A 6774-nucleotide genomic window follows, 5' to 3' on the forward strand; every position below is an offset into this window, starting at 1 on the left:
AGGTGGTGGTGGTGCACGACTTTTATCCCAGTACTAGGGAGGCAGAGGCAGGCAGATTTCTGAGTTCAAGGCCAGCCTGGTCTACAGAGTGAGGTCCAGGACAGCCAGGGCTACACAGGAAACCCTGTCTCAACAAAACAAAGCAACAACAACTAACCAGCCAAATAAAAAAAAAAGCCACCGGAAGGCTGTGTGACCAGCCCAGCCTTTCGAGGAGGCTCTGGAAAAGATCTGCTGATCCCAGGGGAGACACTAAGCTTGATCACAGAATGATAGGTGGTGAGGATAGCCCTGAGGTGTAGCTCTGGCTGCTGTGCCTCCCCAGGGGCACAAGCCTCACATTCCACACCCTTCCCCCACTCCGGTACGCCTGCCCCTCGTCCTTGACAGAGGGCACTGTATGTTCAGGCTAGGCATGGCCAGCAAGCCCTGAGCCCGTGGGCGATGTGCCCAGCAGTGATAATCATTGCAGGTAAGCTTCTGTGATGCCCCCTGCCCAAGAGAGAGCAGGAGCCACCCACAGCACCTCAGTGGGGCAACTCTTCCTGACCTGTAAGTTTCATGAAGCCACAAAGCTGGACCCTGGCCTGGAAGCAGAAACTACCTTCCAAAAGACGCCCGGATGACTTGTTCAGCGGTGTCTTTTTCCCGCCTCTTTCCTTCTTTGCCCCAAATCCTAAGCAAAAATTAAGAAAGGAAGGAAGAAAGACAGACAGACAGACTGAAGGAAAGGGAGAAAGAAAGAAAGAAAGAAAGAGGCTGCACCCAAGCTTCCTGTGACTGGCTCCTGAAGAAGCCAGTCAAATCTCCCCTTGTTGAGAACATTTTGACAGCATAAAATTGCTGCCGGAATGTGACTTTAACGAAAAGTAAAAAAAAAAAAAAAAAAAAAAAAAAAAGGGAAAAGGAAAAAAAAAAAAACCTTCCTTCATGCATATGGAGTTTTTTGGAAAAAAAAATGGTATTTTAATGCTTTCTATTAAATTGGGACTAAAAGTGGTGTCTTAATTTGCATGCATTAGCATATTTGCATATAGATCACTGAAATGGTGGAAGAGAGAAGAGCCTTTAAATGAAAATTCTTTTAAAGGCACAGGCCTGCCTCCCTCTCCCTCTCCCTCTCCCTCTGGGATTTGTACTTGATCTTTTTCTTGCACCTACAGCCTGCCTTGTGTCTTGATCGCCACGGGAATAGCTTGCTGACCACCACTCAGAGCTGTTTCACTGTGGAGTTAAAGGCTGGAAAGCCCTGGCTCTTGGTCACCACAGCCCTGTGGCTTCCTAGTGTAGCCAGGACTGTCCCAGCAGTGGCTGTGCTGGGAGGGGCTTGCATCTGTCACCAACAGGCTGGGGGCCTGGGTCCCTGAGCCTTCCTTCAGCTTGGGTTTTCTCTGCTCACCCTTCCTAGGCTATGTTTTGTGCTATGGGTCTGCTGTAGACACGGGTGCAGCCGGCGACTGTCCTGGGCTTATAGCCGGGTGTCCTGGGTTTTGTACCGAAGAAGGGGAGGGGGCAGGTAGACTGCTTGCTTCTGCTGGTTCTCCCTCTGCCAACTTCCCCTTCCCACCCTCTTGACACAGAAGGCCCAGGCTGCTGGGTCTCCTTTATCATTTAGGCCTCTAGTTGTTCAAATGTCACCTCTTCAGACTGCCTAAAGTCACCCTACATACTCCTCAGTCACTCTCCCTGTTTGCCCTCCAAGAACTTGTGTTTCGTCGACACATGATCCGTCCATGATCCGTCCCTTTTCCAGCACTCCCATCCTTGCCTGGGTTAAAACCGGGGCTCCGCATCCATCTCGCTTAACCAATGCTCAAGACGGACGTTGGGCATGTGGTAGGTACCAAGTGAGTGTTTGTTGAGTAAGGGGGTCAGAACCCTTGCCAGAGCTGGGCTAAGTGTTCTCAGCATCGCTGCCTGACTGTGCACAGCAGCCTCTGCACTGCACTGTGGCCCTCTGCAGATGTCCTGAGTTCAATCCAGGAACAGGGACCTCCAGGCTACTCAGAGGCACCCTGGATGGCAGGCAGGAAGCAGGGATCTGGCCTTGGTGAGCAGCCAGAGAGGTGGCTCGTGTGCAAAGTGCAGCTGAGGGGAACAGTTTTGACTAATGGAGCTAAGAGTCCTCTTGTGGCAGCCCAAGGAACCCCAATCCTTACAGCCAGGTAACTCCCGCAGGCATCTTTCTTCCTGGTATGGGAATCCCACTAGAACTTCAGGGCGTGCAGTCCAGAGTCCCAGCATTCTGTATGTGGATTGTGATGCTGGCCAGCTTTCATATGGCAGCTCTATTACCCTCTGTACACAGTCAGGTGAGATCTGACAACTCAGTTCAAAGCCACCCCTGATGATTCCCTATTCTGATGGGCGGGGATTTCTGATAGGCCCCTCCAAGCTGACAGCAGCCTTGGGCTCCGTGCCCAGCCAGAGGAGGGGAGGACCCAGAGGAGGTGAAGGGGGACACCCAGGGTTGGAGAGGGGCTGTGCCTCCACCACTAATGAAAACCGGAAACCAATTGAACAGGACAAGGTGCCCAGCCAGCAGGTTGTGGGAACGAGGGGCCTAATGGATGTGGCTAGTATACGGGAGCGGATGCCCCATTGATCGTTCAGTGGCTATATTTATCCACCTTGGGTCCCTGGCCCAGCAAGCTGGATGGTACAGGGATAAATAACTGGCCGCTGAAATATTCATGAGCTGCACATGCACATCCGTGGTCAGGGGGACTGCCAAGGGCCTTTGCTTTCTTCCTTCACCCGGGCTCTGCAGAAGCCTTTCAGGAAATTCCTCCCACCTGGGCCAGGTGAAGTGTGGCCCAGCCTCACTGGGCACTCAGCCCAGCCTACCACCTTGGGAACACCTGCAAGGCCTCAGCCCCTCCTACTTGGGGCCAGGCTGATCGCCCCCCCCCGGCCTTGCTTTGTCCCTTCCCTGCCCCATAGTGATGGATTGGACATGTGCGGTCGTGGCTGCTTGCTTGACCCTGTGTGCCCTGCTGGAGCTCTACAAGGACAGACTTGTAGCTCATTTGTTCCTGTGTTTCCCACATGGCCTGGCATGGTTCGGATTCGACCTTGAGAGAGGGCCATTGTATTTTTGGAGGGAGGCTCAGAGGTGGGTTGAGCCTCACAGCACTGCCCTTCTTAAGCAAATGACTTTACATCTCAGGACTCAGTTTCCTCATCTGCAGAATAGGCTTAAGAGTGATGTGGAAGCTGGGCAGCTGTGGTACACGCCCTTAAGCCCAGCACTCGAGAGGCAGAGGCAGGTGGATCTCTGTGAGTTTGAGGCCAGCCTGGACTNNAGAGAGAGCTCCAGGACAGCCAGGACTACATAGAAAAACCCTGTCTCAAAAAACAAAACAGAACAAAAAACAAACCCAAAAACAAAACAAGCAAACAAAAAGAGCAATGGGGAATGTTGGATTGTGGACCTGGGCCTGCTGGAATTGGAATCCAGGTGCAGTTGGCTGAGAGCAGAATTCTGGACCTGTCTAGGCGGTTGAATCAGCCTTTCCCAGGGAGGGGCCTGAAAACCGCACAGATTTACCCAGCTTCTCAGAAACTTCCTGCTCACAAGCGCTCAGATGTTCTAGTGTGTGGCTCTCCATACCTCTGTCTCAGTAGCGCTTGGCCACCAGAAGCTCATTGACCTCCTCTGTGCTATCCAGACCCTGAGACATTGGGCCAGGAGTGTGAGAGACAGAGAGGAGTGACTCTGGAGCACTTGGTCACCAGATATTCTGGTGAATCTGCCTGGCAGGGGACGACATGGGGGCGGGCATCAGAGCCTGGCTGAATCCCGTCCTGCAATGCCCCAAGCAGGGCTGAAGATTCTGCCCGTCTGCGACAGGTTGGGACCAGGCTATGGGCATCAAGAACACCACTGTGTCCTGGGTAATGGTTAGCTGCTAGCCCAGGAAGACCTGGACTCGGTGATCATTGGGCTCTGCCTTTAACTCTTCAATTCTTCCCCCCACTGAAGGAAGGTCCCTGCGGTGGAGAGAGTGCCATTGATACAGTCCAGTCACTTGGCAAGATCTGGCTGAACTAGCACATTTTCAAGCAAAGGTGCCCGTAGCTACCCATAACCGTAAGACCTCTGCCTCTGGGTGCCTAGAACTCACACTGTCACTTTGGCAACACAGAGATGTGTACTGCTTGCCTGTTGGGTTGCACAGGACCTGTCCTTTGGTAGGTAGATGGCCCTGGCTTGAAAGCTGTCTGACCCCATTTAAGGAGTGAGGGAGGGTTAAACTGGCCATCTGCTGTGAGTCCCTGAGGGCTCAGAATATAGAGAGCAGGAGTCTTCCAGCCTGGGTGAAGACAGAACTACTGTCCCTGGCACTCAGCGAAGAGGCGCCTGCCAGCCCACCCCCTCCCCCAGCCAAAGTTTGATCCAAACAGGAGCAAACTTTGGGGACCGCCTTGGCGCTGCATGGAGCCAGGCTGGGCCTGCGAATGGCAGCGAGAGCAGAGGGAGGCAGCCCAGGCAGCTCTGGCGCCTGACTCCAAGGTCCCAAGTCCCCTCCCTGAGCTCCCGGTCCGCGCCCGCGTTTCCAGGCGCCTCTCTAGTCAGCTCAGAATGCAGCTTGGGGCCCGTGGCGGCTCAACCTTTCCCTCTCCCAGAGCCCCGGTCTAATCAACCCCTATAATTTATGCAGAAAATATGATTTATATTTAATTTCACCACACTTGCATTGTTAATTTGAGATGTAATTAACCCGTCGCCATGACAACTAATTTTGTGATGCCGTAAATTACCGCCGTCTTTTCATCAAAATTCAGTTACTTTGGCTCCTGTGTGCAATGTACTGATGCAATTAGGTTGCTAAGGGCAACTCAAAAGTGTTCAATTTCTTTTGTGCAACTGCACTGGGATAGAAGCTCCCTTGCGTCCTCCCAGGGTCCCGTTGGCCATGGGCAGGGGAGCTGGGGGCGAGCGGCCGCCCTAGAGGAATGCTGTTGGAAAAGACGGACTGGGTGGGCGCCCGCTGCCTCTGCTTCTCTGCCTCGCACCCGCTTCTCTCAGTAGTTGTTTTTAAACAGTGGCCCCTGGACATATGCCCCAGTTCCCCGCCACAGGATCACAGGGCTGCTGAAGGGTTTCAGCTGCTCTGACTCGGCCGCAGACTTTCCTGTCCCAGGTATCCTGGCGGTTCACCCAGAAAGAGCCAAAGCCACCTCCCCTTTCTTCTCTCCCGGTGTCTAACTTGTTTATATAGATCTTTCCCTCTCCCTCTCTCTTTCTCCCTCTCTCTCTCTCTCTCCTCTTTTTTCTTTATTTAAAACAAAAACCCTCTGTGTTGCTTTTGTCACGTTAATTCCCATTTTGCCAACACCAGGGGCCCAGGCAGACGAGTTACCAAGGAACACAAAATTTTAATTAGTGTATTTTAATCATTCAGGCTTTCCGAGCTAATCCACACGCCCTAGAGAATTCCCGAGATGCAGCTCTGCCCTGCTTTACCATTTATTGTTGAGTCTATTATAATTACTGTTAGCAGGTGGGGACTGGGAGATGTTTATTATGAGTTTTTCATCTTTAGTATAATTACCGAAAAAAACAAAATAAAAAGATGTCGTTGTATTTTGTTTCCTAGAATTCTTTTTTTTTTCCAGGGGAGGGCATGGCTGTGGTTCTTTTTTTTTTTTCTTCTTTGCCTGCTTCTTCCCAGGCAGGTAGGTGACTTAAGAGTTTTAGTGCCAGAAGACGCCTTAAGTTCAGCGCTAAGCCCTGTTCCACACTCCATAGGCCCAGGAAAGTAGAGTGGCTGCCAGCTCTGGTGGACATCTGCGTTCCTAAGTCCCAGGTGTTGAGAGTAAGGTCTGAGGCCCATCAGCTGAGGGTACTGGTAGACCTACTTTGTGCTGGTGACTCTCTGGGTCTGCTCTGTCTAGTGAGCTGGCGAAAGCACACCTGTTGGACGTGGGCTTCATATGCCGAGTACTTATAAACTGGCTGTTGATGTTTATTAAGTGTATAGTACGTACCAAGCCTCACGTTGTCTTCTTTAGCTGCATAGTTTTGCTAAATCCCTCAGCCACCCCCCCCCCAAGCAGATACCAGTGTCAGATCCTATTTTACTTGGGAAGGCTGAAATGCACATCCCAAGCTAAGAAGCAGCAGCAGGGAATTTAAACCCAAGTGTGTCCTCAGAGCCCAGGCTTCCCTCTCACTACGCCACAAGCAAATCTTCCAGGTCTCATCAGAGACACCTCCTCCCAGAAGCCTTCCTGGATTTCCTGAGGCTGAGGAATGTGCTCCACGGAGCTGTAGATGCCTGGTGACTTCTCCTAGGGCCTGACTATCAATCAGGAGGGTGGAAAGTTCCTGCCACTATCTCTGTTTGAAGCCCAGCCAGCTGAGGCCTCTAGTACAGGGGCAGCTTTTAGGAAGTGTGTGGGGTAGGTAGGTGAGCGGGTGGACCTGGTGTCATGGTGCACTTGACCCACTGCAGTACCTGGAACTCTGCATGTGACCATCCCTCTGAAATTCCACTCTTAGCAGAAGCCAGGGGTTCCTGAGTTTCTGATTCCCGCTGGAAAAGGTAGCTTGGGGACCTAGGTCAAGGGCAGGTCTCATCCTGGAAACTCTGTGGGACACAAACCCTTAGTTTGACTTCTGTGTCCCAAGAATGGATGCGGACAGAGGCACACGTGTACAATACACACACACACACACACACACACACACACACACACACACACACGCATGCTGATCCACACAATAGATCGGAAAGGATGTATTTTTTTAAAAAGAAAAACTGACCT

The 6774-nt window shown here is 52.0% G+C and overlaps 1 protein-coding gene across 3 annotated transcripts in view; it reads left to right on the forward strand.

Annotated features, from left to right (window-relative positions):
* The window catches only part of Casz1 (castor zinc finger 1), a 150068-nt gene that overhangs the window by 50880 nt on the left and 92414 nt on the right, over nt 1-6774 (forward strand). The gene's annotated exons all lie outside the window — the stretch shown is intronic.

This window comes from Mus pahari, chromosome 6, assembly GCF_900095145.1.
Source record: "Mus pahari chromosome 6, PAHARI_EIJ_v1.1, whole genome shotgun sequence".
NCBI classification, from domain to species: Eukaryota; Metazoa; Chordata; class Mammalia; order Rodentia; family Muridae; genus Mus; species Mus pahari.